Source organism: Panthera uncia, chromosome C2, assembly GCF_023721935.1.
Source record: "Panthera uncia isolate 11264 chromosome C2, Puncia_PCG_1.0, whole genome shotgun sequence".
NCBI classification, from domain to species: domain Eukaryota; kingdom Metazoa; phylum Chordata; class Mammalia; order Carnivora; family Felidae; genus Panthera; species Panthera uncia.
The window spans coordinates 59,847,701-59,869,706 of NC_064810.1; the positions used below are offsets into that span (position 1 = coordinate 59,847,701).

The 22,006-nt window shown below is 37.9% G+C and overlaps 1 protein-coding gene and 1 non-coding gene across 50 annotated transcripts in view; both read right to left on the minus strand.

Moving 5' to 3' along the window:
* Positions 1–22,006, minus strand: part of ZBTB20 (zinc finger and BTB domain containing 20) — a 769,297-nt gene that overhangs the window by 376,141 nt on the left and 371,150 nt on the right. The window lies entirely within an intron of this gene.
* On the minus strand, positions 9,368–9,521 carry LOC125922227 (small nucleolar RNA SNORA62/SNORA6 family). Its single transcript, XR_007457650.1, has one exon. It is a non-coding gene; the product is annotated as a small nucleolar RNA SNORA62/SNORA6 family (small nucleolar RNA).

The following is a 22,006-nucleotide window of genomic DNA, read 5'->3' on the forward strand; positions in this document are numbered from 1 at the left end:
CAGAGTAGCCACAGATCTCTTTTAATTTATAAACTAGAGCATATACCCTTTTGAAAACCTGCTAACAGCTTCCTGTCAGTCTTTACCATGGCCTCTGTGATCTGGTCTATATCTAGCCACGTGACCATTTTTGCTTTACTCCACTTGAGCCACACATTTCTTCTTCTTCCTGGGATAATTTAAGTTGTTCTTACAGATTTTATAATATGTATTCCCTTTGCCCCAAATCCTCTTCCTCCTGATCACCACATGCTTAGCTCCTTCTCATTATTTTAATCTCTGTTCAAATGCCCCCTGTTCAGAGAGAATTTTTCTACCTGCCCTACCTCAAAGGACACTCTCTCCATCATCTATCCCTATTTCTCACCCCTGTATCCTCCCTTGGTTTCTTCCTAGATCTTGTCATTATTTTAAATGATATATTTTTGCTTAATTATTGGTTTTCTCTTCTTTCATTATAAAGTAAGTTTCATAGGGGATTTTGGTTACTTTTTCATTATATCCCCAGTAAGTACAACAACATCTAAAACATTATAGGTGGTTGATAGATATTAAATGACTGAATGAATAAAGTGTTCCAAATCTCATCCCAGTCATATCAACTTTAAATAGAAAATTTTTATTCTGTATGGTGTAGTAGCTGCCCTGGATTGTCCCAGACACCTCTGTTCTTTCAGTCAACTGCACAAGCCAATCTGGGTACCCACCTACATGCTACAGCTCAGGTCTTAGAATATAGTTCTTGGGAAAAGTAAAGTGAAATTAGATAGTCAATTAAAACTAATATCTCCTTTGAATCTACAAAGGGAGAATTTCTCCCTGGTCCTGGTGTCTTAGACTGGCATGGAATGCTTATGTGCCCATTTTGCACTTGAAGAATTCCCAATCTGGAGGGAAAGTGGGGTATCCTTTTGTACTCTTTATTTTGTGAAACTACCAAGTATGACTCATCCTTCTATCCACAGTGTTCAGAACATTGCTGAGCAGATAGTAGAGCTTCAATAAATGTTTATTAAACAAATGAACAAACCAATCCATGAAAGAAACAGTAACAATTTTAAGTGCTATTTCTTCTATGTCTTAAGCTTTGCAATAGTATTAACTGATCTCAGCAAATAAAGAAATTGCCTCAATTAGACATATACTATATAAAATTCATTCCTGCAGCTTCTCCCCCCCGCCCCCCTCACAGGTTAAATTGAAGAACTCCTTGTGAAGGACTCTGTCTTATCCAACTTTTATCCTCAGTTCTTAGCAGAATGTCTGGCTGTAAAAGGAGAAAAACTCCCAAGCAAAGGATAGAGAAGTTAGAAGTCCTGGCAGTAATCGGAGAGTATTAAAGAACGCCAGTCTGACATGATTATCAGATGTTAGGTGATGAAAATCATGCCAGCTAACATATGGATTCCTACCCTGTTTCTATGGAAGACTTGAGCTCTAAAATTATTTCCTGAACACAGGGGATCAGAGCTGATGCTGATTATTTACTATGAGACTGCTACTTTCCAGAATATTGCTGATCAAAGTGCTAGACACTCAATGCATGCAATTCTACACCTCTTTACTCAAGTCTCCTATAGTTAGGTAAAATGCTTTAGCAAATGGATGCTATAAAAAATAGTTCCTAATAGCAGGTTCTTTTCAAATATAGGATGAAATATACAACACAACTATTAAATCAATAGGCTCATGAGCGTCCCTTTTGGTTAGGGTAACTGACTGCCTTGGTTTACCTGAGAAGATTCCTAGGATGTAGGACTTTCAGTGTTAAAACAGGGAAAGTTCTGGGTTAGCCAAGAAGAGCTGGTCACCTAATCATGACATAACTTGTTAATTTAATTAACAGCTATTCATATACATCTATACATAGCAGTTTTACATATATATATATATATATATATATATATATATATATATATATATATAGAATATGATAGACCCTGGGCATTACCAGGCCACAAACATGAGAGGATTAAGGATGAGTCCACCTGTGTTGTACTAGTACACTATAGGAAGTGCAATTCTCTTTGTTTAATTTTCTGTCCGTGTTCCATCTCCCCCACCACCATATTGGACCTCTTTCTTATGTTTTAAAATTGTGTACTTGTATTGATTTTATTATAGTCAAAGGATATTAATTTGGGCTGTTAGGACAATTTCCTTCTCTCCAAAAGAAAGGGAAAAGTGAGACTGGTCTCCATTGACGCATGGACTCATCTGTTTTTTACAACCCCAAATGTGGTAATTTATGATGGTGATGTCACTGCAGAGAATTAAAATTTTCCTAACCCAGAATGTGTGTTTTCTACATATTCCAGGACTGAGCACATGCAGATTAAATTCTAAAATCCAAAGTGAGATCTACAAAAGGATCCCAGTCTGAATTCTGCTGAGGTTTTATTGTAAGACAAACTGGGACAGCCTCTCATGGTTTCCTCCACATCCCGGTGGCCCCCTTACATGCATCATCTGGCTTTAAGGAGGTTGCCAAATAGTAGTCAGTCTGGGGGCAAGGGATAGTCATTCGAATCTGGATTACAATCTGAAAAGTATTGCATTTTGCAGAGTTTACACTGCTAGGCTTTAAACATTGAAGGGCAATATCTTCTTTCTAAATATCTCTGGTCAGTCTTAGTAACTAGACCTACTTTTGAGGCTCCATTTCTTTTATGTCTTTTAAATTTAATGATAAAGAGGAAAGATCTAAATTTATAATACACATGAAACAGTGAAATTAGGAAAAAAATTCTATTTGATGTGAGCCTGTTTTTTTTTAAGCTCCCATGACTAAAAAGATCAACAGTTACGTACATTTGTAATATTTATGCCTCCCAGACTCAGTGTAATGAGTTTCATCTCTGATCGAATTTTTATAACTGACTTTCATTTACCTGTGAAATAGAAAGCTTTGGTAGGCTCTTGCCCTAAAGAATCAGATGCAAAAGTTAGTTCTATTGCAACGAACGGTAGGAAAAAAATTCACCCTAACATGCTACTACTGCATTCTTCTGCTTTTTACAGAAAAAGAAAGCTAGGGCTCTAGATACCAATGCTGCCATATGTGAAGTGCAGCAGACTGGTGTATCAAAAACCTGAGAAGCATGGTCATCAGCTCTCTTCCATGAAACTGTGGTGTGTCCTCTTGACTTGGGCCAAGTGCCTGGCTGAGAGAACGCTCCCACATGATAAGCACATTTCAGAGCACGCCCTTGTCCTAGCTTGGGTTTAAAAAAGCCCAACTCTACATTCTGTTCAGGGCTGTGGTTATGTAGGTAAGCCCAAACAGAGGAGCACGACTGCCTCCATTAAACTGGCTGGAACCCAGGTTATACTAATTCAGCCTAAATAGAAAACCTCTGCTTTTCAATCCCTTTGTTCTCGTGGATGTCACAGCTCCCTGCTCTATTCGCTTCCTTTTATAGTCTTTCCTCACCAAGCATTTCAGGGGAAAAAAAAAAAAGCTAAATAAAGATCACAGCCTGTTCCATTGTGTCCCCTTCTTCTTCATCATCTTCTTTTCCATTTGTGCAATGTTGTGGCACCTATTAACTACCAATGTTTTCAGAATGACATTATACAAGGTGCAGGCTGTACCACTGTGCCCTAAAAATATCAACAACTGCATTAGTCTCACAATAATTAATGGCAGGCATTATGCAAATGACAACTTTTTCGCTGCAAAATAATGACATTTCTTCATTTTGAGCAGAGTTATGCAAAACAATGAATTTAGGATGATAAATCACACAGGAGAATTAAGAAAGCCATAACGTTCCTGCCCAGGCAGGCAGAAAGATAGACAGACCAACAATTTAGAAGACATTGTTTGTTCTCACACCACTATAAAAAATCATAGCCAGTCGGCCATTAATGTGTGTGGGTTTTTTTCCTTCTCCCCTTTAGGCAACAATGCATAAGGGGATGCTAAATTCTAGCAATTGGATCATTACAAGTCACAAGCAAATTTTTCTTTATTAACCTTAATAAGTCATTCACTCAGAGACTATAGTCATCAGGCAAATAAAAAGTATCACATGCCATTCTGCTACACATTAACTAATTCCTTATGCAAACATCACAACATATAGCAATTACTGCCGCTCAAAAAAACAAAGTCATTTTCAATTTATTTTATTGCTTTTATACTTGGCCATTTCCTGTAGCACATTATCGTTTCTTTCCATAACAACCCGAGGTGGAATGGAGAAGAATTTCAGTAGCAACGAGCACTTCCTCTAGCCACCTCTGTCATACCTTTTTCCCCTTCAGTGGCTGCTGAAAGAGGTTAGGAACAGGGTGGGTGTGCATGTGCTCCTTCACAGCTAATCTCCAAAGCTCTAATGGGAATGGCACTGTCAACCCCTACCCCTGTGACAAAGGGGGTCAGGAGTAGGCTAAGAGACTGGGTCTGTCTCCCACACTTGCTACCATAAGGCTGACGGCTTTCCTCAATTCTGTAGCACAGGGTAAGAGTGCGGGTTTGGATCTGCCACTAATAGGTGAACATTAAAGTCAATATATTCAGTGTTAAGCTGAGAGATGCCTGTTATGGTTAATGAGAATTATGAGGCTAGTTCATCATGCATCACTCAGCGCATAACCTGTCCCTTCAAGAGTTCTAAGTGAAGAACAATAATAAATATTGAAACCCCACCCTCCAATGTCAGACAGACCCTCTTTGTTGTTTCTGTTTTATTCCATAGCACCGTTTATCCAAGCTCTCAGGATGTAAGACAAACACTAAGCAAACCTTATCTGTGCCCAGTAGATTTTTTAGCCCATTTTACAGATTGACAAGTGGATTCTAAGCAACTAGGGGCTTTTCACAAAGTTGGACAAGGAAACAGGTCAGATCTGACTAATTCTCCAATGTTCTAACCTCTGAGGCCATGGCCTCTTTCTCATAATCATGAGCACTCTTTCCTGCTGGTAAACAATTATGCTGAAAACAGCCTGTACATGTCCCTGTTCACACAATAGGATCATCATCTCTCTCTGTTCTCTTAAATCCACAATCCATTCCCCCTTTTAAAGGTAGAACATTTCCAAAATACACGAGGGAAAAGCTCCCTTTTCAGCTTCTCTTCCTGAAGGTAATAACATTTTGCAGTTCTCCTTAAATAAAATCCAGCCCATGCTGGATCAATAAGAATGATGCCCATTTCCCTAATGGCAGCCGATTGCCATTTGCTATTCAAATCAGACTAGATAAATTACAGTACATGCCAGGGAACAGGCCAGTGAATTAAGACAGGCCTCCAGAGGACCAGCGATATTATTAATCTTTTAAGACACTATCATATTTCTTCTTGACAGTGTGCGTAGACTCACAGACACACTGCACCCAGATTGAAATATCAGCTGCTGAAAAAATCAATAGTGTTAGAAACACAATAATTTTTGGTCTGCAGGGCCTTCACTAAGCAACACTTGTACCCCTCTGTGCCATCTCTTCTCTTCTCAGTTCCCATTTTCTCCTCCTACTTTCTTGCTCTTCCCTTTCCATTTGGATTTAAAAGCTAGTAAGGGCCAAATGACAAGATACTATGAAGGAGTTTCCACTGCTAACACTAGCCATTGTGGTCAAAGCCTTGATTTTCCATGGGCTGTTGGCAACACAATATCACTAGACTAGTATCGGATTTTGGTGTAGGATTGTTCTTCCTATGCACTTAATGCAGACCCCCTAACCCTATGCATTTGGTTCTGTTTTATGAAGAGATGCAGATATTGGGGTGCCTGGGTGGCTTGGTCTGTTAAGTGTCCGACTTTGGCTAAGGTCATGACCTCATGGTTTGTGGGTTCAAGCCCCACGTCGGGCTCTGTGCTGACGGCTCGGAGCCTGGAGCCTGCTTCAGATTCTGTGTCTCCCTCTCTCTCACTGCCCCTCCCCGGCTTGTGCTCTCTCTTTCTCTCAAAAATAAATAAACAGTAAAAAAATTCTTTTAAATGTGGATATTTAGGGAGATGGGCATACTCAGAAATCCCTGGAGAAGTAGAATGGAAAGAAATATAAATAATAGAAACCTGGACCAAAAATGGAAAAAAGGGGAATCACTGAAAAGTGAGGTGAACAAAACAAAACAAAACAAAACAAAAGACTACAGGGGAAATAGGGAGCACTATGAGGTGGGAAGAATCTTTGAGTTATAGTCTAAAATTTGGAGTTTCAGCCCTGCTCCTGCTATCTACATATTGTACGATTTTGCCAGCTACTTAATCTTTCATAGTCTTGGTTACCTTATCTATTAAGTAAAACAATATAGCCACTTACCTTGTAGCAGTCTTGTGAGGGTTAACTAACAAGATGTGAGAGCTTTCTAAATAATAAAGAGTTTGTAAGTGGTTAAAAACAATATAAATTTTATTTCTACTAAAGAAGGGTTTCTGGAAATATGTCTGTTGTTTTTTCCTTTCTGGAACTAGAATATCATAAATGGACTTTGCATGCTATCAATAAATAAGTAGGCAGATACAGAAATGGTATTTAGGGCCTTATTACTGGGAGCCGGTAGAATTTGACCTAAAACCAAAATCTGTTGACTTTCAGCCAATACCTTTCACATTTTACCAGGCCGGTTTTGCCTTTTTCATCTCTTACTCCAGATTTGAGGCTTCAATTCTAATTCGTATTGTTTTTCAACTGGGGAAGCAAATCAAACAAAGACAAAGCATAAAACAAGACAAGAAACCACCATGCTTTGCATATCTTTGTTTGATACTCTCTTGATCCCAAGTCTCTCTCCAGTTACTTTCCATTTGTCTTCCTTTCCTGGCAAAATTTATTGAAAGAATTGTCTCTATGAGCCATTACCGTATCTTCACTTTCTATTCTTTCCTCAACACAATCCAACAAGGCTTTTTTCCATCCCACTCTACCATGTCTGCTGTTGCCAAATCCAATGTGCACGTTTTCATTCTCATTTTACTCAACTTCTCAGCAGCGACTTAACATGGTTAACAAATTCCTCCTACTTGAGACTGTGGCTAGCTTCTGGGACACCTCTCTTTCTACTTCTTCCTCCTACCTTATTGGGCACTTAAAACCTATTTAAGTCTCTTCAAATTTGAAATTTATTACTTATAATTCTACCTTAAGTGGCTTCTGACTTGGGATAAACACAGCATATTTGGCAAAACAACAATCTTAGAAGGTGCTTGTGAGATATCCAGATTTTGAATGTCTGGCTTTATGACTCTGAAATGCAGAATAGAGCAGAAAATCTGGTTCTTCTAAATAAATGGCTTCAAGCTCATTTATTCTTACAGCAAAAATTATTAACAACTGACAATTATCTTTTGAGTAGAAACCAGCTAAGTAGACTTCTACATATAGCCAAAACACAGAGTATCTTCAATGGCACAGAATTTCAGAGCACATGTTAAACTTGAAATGCACATATATGCAGCCCCTCATAGTCTTACCAGATTTACCTAACTGTTCCACCCACTTTCTTCCAACAGTTGATCTTTGAGGTCTACATTGCAAGAAGTAAAGATGAAAACCCAGAATAACTTGAATATGATTTCAATTCTAGGTTGGACCCGTGAACCCTAGCAAAAGCATGAAGATTTCTCATAAGAACACAATATATGCTCTAGCAATCGACAGATGAAGCTTGAGTTCGCCTTTATCTCAGGAGAAGAAACAGCCCTTTCTGACTTATGAATACAGCCGAAGAGCAATACCTGAACAGAGTCATTTCACCACACATCTGTCTCTAAGTTTTGATAACATTGTAACATATAAGGTCACTGATATGACAAAATATCACAAGAAAGCACAGGGATTATCAAAGCCTAAAATTAGCCAAATATGCTGTTTGGAGAGATTCCCAACAACTTCTTTTGAATGTGATATTACCAAGAATATGAATACAGGGTATTTTCTTAAGAAAAAAAAAAAGGGATGTTCTCATTATTTGCATGTCATTTGCAACCCAGGAGTAGACTCTGGCGTTCCTTTCTACTTAAATTCTTCCACAGTCAGCTTGCCAGGTCTGTAACCAAGGTCTTTCTTTTATCTAGATTAGAACAAATATTCCATTTTGAATCATGAAAACATATCAGCAAAATTCCCAGAGTTAATACTTTTATTTAATTATATACATATATTTATTATTTTTTTTATGAGCTGTTCCACTAAGTTAAACTTTAACCATATTAATCCAGGGGAAAAACTCCCTGATTGCCAACCAACAATTTTGTAAACAGTTATCTCATGAGTTAAATATTAACTTGAAAAATTTAACTCAAAACTCCAAACAAGCAGGAAGAGCCAAAAGGCCAGTAGAAAAGAATAAAGATTTTGCTGCCTCTGGTATATCAGATCCCCTTGGAAGAGAGTGACAGTTAGGCAAGGGAGTATTTTGGTGGCAGCTGGATGATGTGTAGAATTGGGGTAAGGAAGGGGAAAACAAGAAAGGAGTCTGGAAGACACATACTGCTTATCATCAAAATCTCAAAACTTAGAGCCATGAGGTCAAGATCTCACGGAATAGAAAATTCATGGGAATATGAATCCACTGATAATGTCCACAGGAATTCAGGGACAATAAAGGTATGTGCTTCCAGAATATGGACACATTGTTTTTTTAAAACCAACATAGGTAAGCTATACAATATAAGGCTGGCTGGCCCTTATTGCCTGCCTGCCACTGAACCTCCTGTGGAACATTCTGGGCCCACTCTGCCATTAGAAACCATGGAATGAAGACTGATCTGCCTGTCCTGGTTCCATTTGATAATAATAAAATAAAGTTGAAATGCCTCTGTGCAGTACTGGGTTGTTAGGAACTAGGATTTCAAGTTCTAAGCCACCATCACTGTCCATCAATTCATCTCCTGATTAATAGAAACATAGCACCTAAGGAAAAATTGGATCTAGGCAGTGGACCAACGTCTGAATGGTGTTATTGTAAATATTGTCCTCTGGTTAGGTTTTTGGCTCAAAAATTTCAAGAAAATCCACATGGTCAGATAATTTACACAATCTTGATCTCTGTGTTGTAAGATAAGCTTGATTCATTTTTCATGCTGTTTCAGGGGTGGTTAGGAATTATTAAGGTTCTTCCTGATGGTCTGCTAAAGAACAGTCCTTTTTGCTGATTAAAAAACAAAACAAAACATTAAAATAGAGTCTTTTTAGTGAAGGGCTTTTAAGGAAGACTCTCATCTGCCCTGTAGATAGATTGAGGCTACATAATGTGAGTTGCTCAAAAGAAGGGTGGGATTAGATGGAAAAAGAGGAAATCCATGAATGCAGAAGGAACAATCCTTAGATAGACATGGATATCTTACTTAGATACAAGAAATATGATACAGCTCATCAAACCTTACTGTTGATATTGTTTTAATTGTTTTTTGTACTTGTAGCAAGAATTACTATTGAACTCCATTCACCGGGCCAGAGATCCTTGTGGTGTTAGTAAAAGACTTACCCCTCACGTAGCACACAGCCTACACTTGTGAGCTCATCGGCCAGCCAGAGGCCTCAATTCCAAGCTCCAACAATGTGCAGAATATTTTAAGTACATATTTAATACATGAATGCATGCTTACTTGAAGATATTTAGGCACTATAAACTATACCTTATGTTTATAAAGCTTTTTGCAGTTTATAAAATACTGTCATATACTGTTAAATAATGTCATATCTATATACATATGCTATCATTTTTGACAACTCCCAAAAATAAAAAGAGCAGGTTCTATCATCTCTGTTCTATAGATAAGCAAGTATCACCCTAGCATTGATGTAGTTAGTACGGAATGAACTAGAACAGAAAAACCAGAGCCTATTAGCAGCCTGACTGAACACGATGGGTGAGGGGATAGCATGATGGCTGTGGAACAGAAAGGCATTATAAGTGAGTGATCAGAGAAGGGGAGCAAGGAGGGAGAAGTTTCAAAATATGCACAGACATACACTATGAATAAAGGACAAAATTCAAAGTGATTTGTCGTAAAGAAAAGGTGGTTAGAGCAAGGAAGAAACTCCAAATGGAGATCTCTTATTCATTTGGCATATATTCATTGTATACTTATGTTTGGGTTTGTTTGGATGCCACTGGAAAAAATTATGTTTGAGACACTGACCTGTGTCTGAGATACTTAATATCTAATTATTGAAATAACCTCAGAAAACAATTGCAATACAAGGCAATTCAGTATTCAGAATAGGGATTTAGAGAAAATCACCTCTTATATCGAGGCTGACAATGGAAAGCTTCACTACAGTGAAAAAATACACTTGAACTAAGAAAAATGTGTAAGATTCAGGAAGTGATAAGACTCAGGTTAAGTGAAGAGCAAGAGAGAAGGCATGGAAGCAGAAAATGGAAAGACATATTTGGGAGCAACAAATAAACAAGTTAGTGGGAATTATAATAGGTAATAATGTTGGAAAGATAAGTTAGGTCTGGAATGTGAAGGGGTCCTTGAATATTGGGCTGACTAATGCACTTTATTCTATAGGCAAAAGAGGTCTATTAAAGGCTTATACGTAGGGCACTGGCATCATCACAGTGACATTTTAGTATAAGTAACTGGGAATGGTAGACAGAATAAATTGAAACAGGGAAAGCCCAGAAATAATGACAGAGAAAGAGAAAGGGAGAACCACTGCAATAACCCAGGCACTATGAGATAAATATCTGACCTTGGTAGCATTGGTAGAGATAGAAAAGAAATGAAAAGTTCTAGAGACACTGTAAAGGAAGAAAGGATAATATTAAGCCCCTACTACGTACTAGGCACTGGATTATGTGCTTTATGTACATTAACACATTTAATCTGCATGTCAATCCTAAAAGGCAAGTCACTTTATTGTTTCTATTTTAAAGATGATGATTAAGCAAATTTTTCAAGGTTATACAGTTAATAAGTGATAAAGCCAGAATTCAAACCCAGGTCATCTGATTCCATAGCTTGCCTGCTTAACATTGATGTTTAGGAGTCTTGATGTTGGATCATATATGGCAAATTTTGACAGGACTTGATGATTGATATTTTATGAGTCATAAGAACTTAAGATTCTTGGGAATTCTGATTCTGAGATTTTGCGGTGATGGATAGATTTGTGATACTATGAAAAAAACACGGAAATAGAAAAGACCTTTTGGACTTCATATTTTGCACTTGTTCTTAATGTTCCAATTGCTCTTTGGATTTAAAATGTCAATATACAGGGGCACCTGGGTGGCTCAGTTGGTTAAGCGTCCAACTTCAGCCGAGGTCATGATCTCACAGTTTGTGAGTTCAAGCCTTGCCATCAGGCTCTCTGCTGTCATCACAGAGCCTGTTTCAGATCCTCTCTCCCTCTGTATCTCCGCCCCTCCCCCACTGATTCTCTCTCTCTCTCTCTCCCTCTCTCTCTCTCTTTCTCTCTCGCTCAAAATAAATAAATAAACTTAAAAAATGTTAACATACAATAAAAGCCACAAAAGCAACCGAACCACCAAACTTAAAAGCTTTTGAAGATAGATATTAGGTGATTCTTCCTTCCAGGTTTCACTAATGTATATGTGGAGTATAACACAACACATATAGGAGGTGCTTAGCAATGTGTTAAATGAGTCAATTAGAGGGGTATTAACCATAAATTAGTGAGAATAAAGGGAGGAAGGAGAGTACAGTCAAAAGAGATTGGCCCAGAGTCAGACAAATCTTGGTTCAAATCCTGGCTCAGCCACTCTCTAACAAAAGGACTAATGTTTACTTTAAACATTTTGTATAAGATGGGGTAACAGTTCACAGGGAAGCCAGGTACCTTTCTGGATTCAGTTCCCATATGAAAGGTAGTGGGTCCATGCAAACCTAGAAAGGATGCCTGAAAAGGCCAGTATCTCTGACAGAAGAAAACTTGCAACCCTCTTCTCTTATTGAGTTTAACTTCTAAAAATTACAGTGAGACTTATAGGAAAAAAATGTGTCAAGTAATTGCCAGTTTTAACAGAAAAGTAAATTATTTTCAGAGAAGTAAGAACTATAGAGCTTCAACTGAAGGGGAGATTTTAATTGCAGACAGACATATCAGCTGAATGGTTTAGCTTGGACTTGTGGGATCAGGAACAGCCAGTGGGATATATATTAAAGAAAAACCAAGTTTAATTAGCCTTAAGATTTTATATAGCTTGGCTCTTCCCTCCCACACCTGGTCTGATTCCTTCAGGTCAATCTCCCTTTCAATCACATGCTCTCCCATCCTTTTTTCAGTTGCTGTCATGACAAGCCAATAGGAGAATGACATACAGATGAAAACAAGGTTTGAATAATTACTGCACTGCGGCTGCTTGTTGTTTGAGCATCATTTTATTTCCTCCAATCACACAGGTCCTTGGACTTCACAGCCCCATGTTTCAGATGGGGGTGATGCTGATTACATTACAGCAAAGACAGACAGATCAGACAAAGTGAATTTCACTCAGTAATTAAACTGCAGTATCTTTCGTCTAAAGTCCAGAGCAGGATTAATCTAAAGGTAGCTCTTTATCATCTCGATTAGTGCTGGGATTTGAAGAGTGAGCTCTGATTTGATAGCTAGCCCTGAGTTGGGCTGACTAGTGGCCCCATATCTGTCTATCTTGCAAAAATAATATGAGATCAAGATACATTTGCAAGGTTATGCCCTTCCCTTTTATTTTATTTTTATCTGAAGGAAATGCAGATAGATTAAAATATGCTGCTATTTCCATTACCCTGTTTTCTATTACAAAAATGTCTATTAAAAAGAACAGGTCCTTCCAAACCCCACAACATTTTACAGATGGTTTCTCATAATTCCACTTAGTACCATGCTCTAATGGCTTCTTATTTCTTGCCTTTTCATTATCTGAGGGTCAAATCTGAATATTTGGATAGCCCAAGCAACAGCTTCTCAAGCTGCTCATGAGTTCCACTTTTATTTCCAAGGACTCACTATAGGACTTATGGAGGGATTTTGCTTCCTTCAATTGCTCTTTTAGTAAATAAGATATTCTCAAATTCTTTGCCAAGTAATGAATTAGATCACTGATTCTCAATACTACATGCCTATAGAAGCACTTGTGAGGCTTTATAAACAATCCACGTCCAGCCCCCACTCCAGACCCCATGATTCAGTATCTGTAGGAGTTAGACCCAAGCATCTGTGTATTTTTAAAAGTCCATAGGTGATTTGAATGTGCTGCCAAGGTTAAAAACCATTGAGTCAGCCATACAGAGGTACCAGCTGTATTTGCAAAAGATTTATCAAAACAAAGCATTGTTGAGGGAAATGAAGCCTGATATTGTTGTAGAAAATCCCTTAATAAAATGATAAAAACCTTTTTGTAGTAATCTTTGCATAGAATATATATCAGGTCTCTTAAGAACAATAGAAGACAAGGAAGACTATCAGACAGGTTTATGTTGATGATGCCTCCATTGATCCATCTGATAATATTGAAGGTGATGGCTTACTGATTGAGCCTGTCACATGATAACACTACAGCTACCAGCCAATAATGTAAGGACGACTATGGACTAACATCATAATATCTCAGAGTTTGGACACAAACCTGGAATTAGCTGCTGTCAGCTTTACTGTGCAGCTGGCTTTTTAAAAAGGGAAAGGCAGGATTGAAAAGATCTGATTTCAAATTGTGACTCACTCCTGTTTTGGAGTTTAAGAACACACATTCTGGAGTCAAACTGAATCCAATTACTAGTTGGGTGACCTTCAGAAAGGTAATTACTTCTCTAAGCCTTAATTATCTCATCTTTAAAATGGGGCCAAGAATACTTATATCACAGAATGATTTGGGTTTTGAATTGATTAATTTAGATAAGAGTACCTGGCAAACAAAAGTATCCAAACTAAATAAAAGTCTGTTGAAGGCAAATACAATAATAACTTAAGGTTGTCACTGAAGCTCTCTGCCTAAAAGACATCAATGTTGAGACTCACTCCTCAGTTTTCTGGAGGATTTGATCCCCCAGAGGGAAAAGAAAAAAAAGAATTAATCCAAATAAAAGTGACTTTTCAAATTTAATTGTGCATTCGCATCACCTGGAAGTGATTGTTACAAATGTAACTTGCTGGGCTCCAATCCCAGGGATTATAATTCAATATGTAGGGATGGAATCCAGGAAAATGCATTTTCGCAACCATCCATGTGACTTTGACTTAGGATCAAGGATCCTCACGATGATGGAACAGCTATAAAGCAATAGAAATTGGCCAAATATTTATCCCCCAAATAGTCACACATTGTGGCCTGTACCTGGGAGAGGCTATGATTTCTTTTCCTTAGGTAAGAATTCAGCCAGGTGAACTTAAATAATGCACAAATATAACATGTTCACAGAGTATGTTATGCTTACAGAGTAAAAAAACCTTTTTTTTCAATGAAATACACTTCCTGAATAATTACTATTTAGCTGCTAATATTATCTTCATTTTTTTCCATCACCATTATGTACATGCAAGTGTACAGGCAAGGGTCAGATTCATTTTCAACTTATCCTTTTTCTTCTTATAAAACAATCAACTAACTTCCTGAAAATTGGTAAATTCTTTAAATAACAAAAGTAGCTATTCCCTCCTTTAAAGGTATTTTTATAAAGTATTCTTGAAATGCATTTATTAAAATTGATGATAAGAATCAATGCACAATTGTGAATTGAATATTTTAAATGCAATCGATTAATTTGCTAAAATAAAGATAATCTATAAGTGGACAGCTTTCTGGATCTAAGATGAAATGTTAAAACCTTCACTTTCAAGATTTTCCAAAGAAGAAGCCAGACAAATTCCAGAAATATTTAGAATTTGTAATACAATATGCCAACAGATATGCATTAATTCTCTATATTCTAAAAGTTATTGTAAAGACAAGAGAATTGGGGTCTTTAATTGCAATTGGGCATACAGTTAAGCTGGGGAGAATAAAAAAATACCAATATGAGAAAAGTTTATCAATGTTATTAGATAATATAGCATAGTGAGTAAGTCTAAAGGAGAATCTTCTTTTTAATACTTACCGTGTGAGCTAGGGTAAGCTACTTAAGATCTCAGCAACTCAGGCACAGGACTCTCTGAGAAGGTTGTGGTAACCATAGTGGATACTAAATAAATACAATGTTTATTGTAATAGTTGACAGTTTATTATAAAAGGTATCCGAGAAATGTCATAAGGCTTACATGAACAGTATGGACACTGAGAACTAAGAAAACCAAATTGAGAGAATGCTGACATGACTGGTAAAGTTTTTGCAAGGAACAGTATTTGAGTTGGATGATTCAGAATGAATAAAAATTTGTCTAGAAAGAGACACAAAGATCATTTTAGGATGGGGGTAAATGTTGATATGAACAGCAGGTCGAGGTAAAAAGTATTCAATAGTTTAGGATACAACTATGAAATAGTTTACAAAAGATAACTTGGGGTAAAACGATAGAGTTCTAAATTCCAAAAGTCACTGTTGTTTTTTTGATAGAGTTTTTACTTGCTCCAATATAATCCCAGTGTAATCCAACGTCTTTTTAGAACACTGGTTCTCAAATTGTATTATGTATCAGAATCACCTGGAGGGCTTCTTCAAGCACAAACTGCTGTACTCCACCCCGAAGTTTCCATTCAGTAGGTTGGGCTGAAGCCCAAGAGTTTGCGTTATAATATATTCCCAGGTGTGCAAATGCTGCTGGTCACTTTGAGAACCACTGCTTTAGAAGATGATGACAGTTGGATAGAGGAGGGTTTTCCTCAAAGTAAGAAATACTTGAATAACTGAATACCTTCTTTATTTCCTGTAAAATTTCATCCTCCTTTGCATACCAAGTCACAGAAGCACCTACATGGAAGTTACCCAAGGAAACACAAATGCTTACTTTGTCCTCCTCGTCTCTCCACTGAATTCAGGTCTTTAACTGTGGGAATGAGGAGACCCGTGACGCACGGGACCCCAAGCCAACCAGCCTGGAAACTTAGAGAACACTTCATCAGCATTAAGGTTATTCAAGAATTGAAACTAATAGAGCCAAGAGATTAAAGACGGTGGGTGGACTTTTTATTCTAGAGAGCCTCTATCGATCCATGCCGCACATTTTGTACCCGTGTTACACTTGATTGCCTGCCCCATAATCCTCAAGCTACTTTCAACTCCCTCTTAGGTGCAGGTCACTGCTTAACTATTTCCACCTCCTGCTTCAAAATCTCTCTCTTAAACAGACTTCCACTATTTAGTAACTACACTTTAAAAATTATTTTAAAAGGCAGAAAGAGGAAATGAAATTCTCTGACCCTATTTTCTCATGTGTGACTCTGAGGACACCATGTCACTAGTTAGTATTTTATTTTCAATGGTGGAACAAAAAAATGTTCTGTTTGAAGATTCAGGTAGAAGTCTTTGTGCAAAAAAGGTCAAAAGTGGATTTAAAATGTTTGAAACTCCAAAAATCTCTCTATAACAGCAACTTGTTTATTTTCTAGCCATTTATCTTTCCTTAAAATAAGAAGCTATATAATTATGAAGTATAATTAATAATAACAATTACCACAAGTGCAACAGAAATAATGATAGTAAGCACCATGGGCCCAGATCCCCACAGTTTCAAAGGATAAGAATTTGTCTTAGTATTTTCAAGAATAGACAGCAGCCCAAAAATACAGGGGAAAAAAATAAAAGGAAAAAAATGTTTCCTATGTTCCCTGGGAAGTACCACAGAAAAACAGACAATAAACTTTAATGCCTCTTGTTAAAGATCTTCATTTTACAGATCAGTTCAGGCAATTTAAATAGACAAAAACATGAGGCCTCTAATGTCTCTTAGGAAACAGTATCAACGTTAATTCCTGGCTGGTCCCAATTCCATTTCTAGTTAAGCATCCCCATCCACTCATAAGAAGAAAGAAATAGCATTTGTACAGTGTTTTACAGTTTATAAAGCACTTTCACAAACATCATATTATTTGATTGTCTCGACAATCCCATGGGATAGGTAAGTAGGGAAAGGATTAATATTATACCTATCAGAAGGTGAGAGAATTAAGGATCAAAGAAGGAAATAAATTACATTGGGTCAAACTCTGTGCAGACCTGAAAAGAAGCCCAAATATAGAGTTTTACATAACATGGAATAGGCTCAGAGAATCTGATACCTGCCCAAGGTCACAAGTGGCAGAGCTAGGAGGCTGGGATACGGGTAATCCAGCTCAAGCTGCCATGCTCTTTCCAAACCAGACACCCTACTCTCAGTTGTAAATGTCTAGTTACAGTAACTGGCCCTCTCAAGGGGAGGCAATGTTCAATTGCCAACTGTTACAATCACTGTTAGTGTTCAGGTTTTTTGTTTGTTTTTAGTTCATCTGACAAAAAAGGTATACATTCCTTGAGAAGACGTGCTACTGTATAATACTACTTAGTCTGTCAAGAGAAAAAGAAGAGAATGTATTATTTCACTGGCTTAGAATACTGGCTTTTAAAGGTAACTCCAACTACACACAGACACAAGAGACAACACAGCCCTATTTCCACAGAAATACTCGTTATAAGAAAGACAAACCAAAAGACTAACCAAACTCAGAGCCTGGCTTCTAGCATAGGTTCAACTTTAAACTGTTAGTTTCTAAGCATGGGGCCAATACCTATGCATATTAAAATGAGGAATAACAGCATTGCATGTATGAACAAAATAAATCATTCATTTGTTGTTCTGAACTCAAAAGCCTCAAAGCCGTAGATTCAGACTTTGAAACCTTTGGATTAAAGTAACATACCTCTTGTTATTCTTACTTTTTACATGCATTTACTTGTACAACTTCCCTATTTCACCTTTTTGTTTTAAGATAGTTACATTCTCCCTTCACTTACATATGCACAACTTCTGACTTAGAGCATTCGGAGGTTTGGCAAAGCAAGGTCTTCCCACAAAAGACACAGAGGTTTCACCTAGAATGCATCTCGGGAATTTGGGCTGAAGAAGTTAAGGGAGGTCTAGCATATGAGTAAATATTTGTGAATTAGACTGAAATTTCAAATAGTAAATGAAAACATTTATTAAAGAAGGTTGTTGTATGTACTGAACAACTACCTTCCGACTGAGCATTTCAGGGCATTGCAGAATTTCAGAGTTGATGCTCCACTGGAGATTTTATTTTTATAATGACAGAATACTAGTGTTGGAGTTCATTAGAATTATAGATTATAATTATCTAAGGCTTTAACACCCTGTAAAGCATCTCTGCAAAGTGGCTGTCCATGCTCAAACACCCTGGTCTCGGGGAGTTCATATTTGTTGATATTAGGGACTGTTAGGGACTGAATATAACCCCTCCTCAATCTCCCAATTCACATGTGAAGTCCTAACCTCCAGTATGACCATATTTGGAGATAGGGCCTTTAAAGAGATAAATACGGTTAAATGAGGCCATGAGGGTGGGTCACTGGTCCAATAGGTCTAGTGCCCTCATAAAAAGAGGAAGAGACACCAGGGAGGAGGAGACACAGCGAGAAGAAGGCCCTCTGCAAACCAAGCAGAGAGACCACATGAGGAATCAACTCTGCTGACACTTCAATTCCTGGACTTCCAACCTCCCAAACTGAGAAACACATTCCTGTAATTGAAGCCACCTGGTCTATGATACTCTGGTATGGCGGTCCTAGCAAACTAATACAGACGCTAAAGTTCTACAACTTGCAAGGTAGGAATTGGTTAAATCCACTTATTAGGTACAGAAACAGATTATGGGACATTTGAAACATGTCCCAAAGAGACAGAAACGATAAGTGGCATAACCAAAGTTTAACCTAGGTTTGTCTTCCAGACTAATATTTTTTCTTTCTTGTCTGTTTTCCAGCTTTGAGCACATAAGGGTATTACAAAGTTAGTTTTTATAAACTGACCTGAATATATATTCTTGTATATTTTACCACTGGCTTGTGTTCTACTTGGAGTCACAGGAAACAACATAATTTATCTTCCATTTGACAGTCCTTAGTGTACTTGAACATAGTTATCATATTCATTCCTCAAGAATTTCTTTCTTTATTTTTTTTAAGTGTATTTATTTATTTAGAAAGAGACAGAGACAGCATAAGTGGGGGAGGGGCAAGGAGAGAGAATCCCAAACAGGCTCTGCACTGTCAGCACAAAGCCCAATGCAGGGCTCGAATTCATGAACCCGTGAGATCATGGCCTGAACTGAAACCGACAGTCAGATGCTTAACCGACTGAGCCACCCAGGGGCCCTGTGAATTTCTTTTTTTTAATGTTTATTTATTTATTTTGAGAGAGAGATAATGAGAGCAAGAGCACCAGGGGAGGGGCAGAGAGAGACAGAGAGAGAGAATCCCACGCAGGTTCTGTGCTGTCAGTGCAGAGCCCGATGTGGAGTTTGATCTCACAAACTGTGAGATCATGACCTGAGCTGAGATCAAGAGTTGTACATTCAACCAAGTGAGCCACCCAGGTGCCCCCATTCTTCATGAATTTCTAAACAATCCCAGTTCCCTTAACCATTCCTTGTATCACATGTTTCATTTCCCTATCATTCTGGTCACTTTCCTCTGAAGATGTTCCTGTTTGTTTAGGTTTCTTATACTGGCTTGTTAAGCCATATACCACCCATATAACTCATGAATAGTCTTTAAAAATATGAAGATAAAGTCTGGCCTTTATTCATTTTAGAACTTTCCTCTAGCTAGATGTATCCCATTGCTCCCATTTTCCAAGATGTCTTTGGAATTTGATTACTTAATTCAACAACTTTTCGATGCATTTGGATTCACGTCATCTGCAACTCTGATGGACGTGCTTTCATCCCAGTAATTGAAAAAAAATGGTGGCCAAGAAAAGGCTTAGGTTATTCCTGAAATATTCCATAGGACTCCCTTCTAGTATGACATTGAGACATTTATTTGCACTTAATAGTGTGGTCATTCAACCAGTTACTAATCCATCTGTACATCTAACCAGGCAAGATCAGATCACATATTATAGACCTGTTTTCACTGAAGCCATTCTGGTTTCTAGCAAGAACCACTTCTTCCAGGGGAATCATAAACCATTGCTTTATGCTTTATTGTTTTAATAATACATTCTAGGCCTTTGCTCAGGACCGACATCATGTTGTTTGTCCTTATAAACTACCTTCTTCTACTTTCTAAAAATCAGAACATACTCTACATCTCTAGTCATCTAACTTTTTTGTTTGTTTTTTGCTTTTCCTCAGATATGAATGGCAGTAATTAGTCATCTTATTGACAAATCTTCTCACTAGCTTATGATTCTCTAGCCCTATTTTCAGGCTCTTCTCCTTTTCCTTTTTCATATTTCCTGCCAAGGAAGAGAGTCACTCATGTGTAATCATGGACTGCATCCAGAGATGGCATGCTGGTCAGAGGTGGATCTGCAAACTAAAAGAGTAGGAGAACTTAAGGTGTTGTCCTTGGGCCTGGGTGTATTGCCAGTGGAGAATGGGCTGTGATTAGGTGAGGCTTTGCTTCCATCTCTATGCATGGCTCTGCCTGGCTTCTGTTGTTGACTTCTAGCTGTGCACCTGGACATGGTTACATCCTTTTCTTATTCACTCTGGATGATTTTCTTTGCAAAAGATTCAAGACAGCTTTGTATTTTTCAGTCTTTAACAGAGAAAGGTTGTGACATATAATACTTTTATTTTTCCATGAAACCTTCTCTGAGGCAGGCATGTACCCCGACCTTTACCTAATCAAGAAAAGTTGTTTGGGGGTTGGGAAATGGGAAGGCAGGTTGGACTTTAAATGCACAAATCACTTCTAATAAAAACACTAAGATTCAGGTGCCTGAGGTTAGAAATACTGGAGGGAATTCAATTACACTAATTAATATTTAAGAAGGGCTAGAGATCACATACTGAATGTGGGAAACTAGGCCAGTCAGACATGAGCATATGGGGAGGGCAAGATCAACTGATAAAAGTAACAAACAAATCATACATAAATGCTGCAACAGGAATGAAATAGAGAATAGGAAATAAATGTTTCAACAGACACTGAAGAGGAGGTAAGTGGTCTACCACATAAAAGCAAAATGTTCTAACACACACGAGACATTTTATTGGCTTTATGTAAACACCTATATTATAAAAAAATGATCTTTTTCAAGTAAGTTAGTAGAAATGTTACCTATTTGTATAAACAGACTTAGTTTGGGTTCTGTGAATTCACAGCATACTATATTGCTTTTGTTTCCTCACTGGCTCATCAAGTAGTGGTCTCAGTGAGGCATGACGCTCATACTGGGGAGCTCCCTAACGGCTAAGCTTACCTGGATACCCCAAACCTACGGAAGGGTGGAAAGCAACAGCGTATTCTGAGTTCTACACAAGTTTTTCTTGCTCTGGCTCTGATATCATTTGGTTGGTGTCATAGCTTATGCCACATTCTCTCTTTGGACTTGATTTTGTATTTGTGGTCCAGAGAGTCAATTCTGATTTTTGGCCACTCTTCTGCACACTTCAATGCTTTCAGAGAAGGCACTAGTAGTACCAGAACTATCTTGCCTCTATCACGTAAACGGCTCCTTCTTCCACACTAGCATTTACCTCACCTTTTCACTTCTTCTCTACATCTAAGCCTCCTCCCCCTCCTTCCCTTTGCTCTAGTTTATCAGAAGGTCCTGTCCCTGAACCTTATTCCACCCCTCCAGCACTCATTCTTTCAAAGTGCCACCCTCAAAAGCCACAATTTGTGGATTCACAGCCCCATCTTGGAAGCTCTGAAAACTGGAAGCCCAGAGAATTCACTGAACTGTTTTTGTTATCAACATCATCATGTGGGAACAGAAGTAGAAACATAGAGCAATAGATGAGAGGGGGGTTGAAACTGTGATTTGGGCCCTTTTTGCAAATTCTCTAGTGTGCACAGATGGTAACTATGACTGAACGAACCCCATGTCTATACACAATGTGTAATATTAGTCTCATGAAGAGAACAAAGCAAAGAAACAAAAACAAGATTCTTGCCCTTTAGGACTTTAACCTCTAGCTGAAGAAAGAATTCAAAT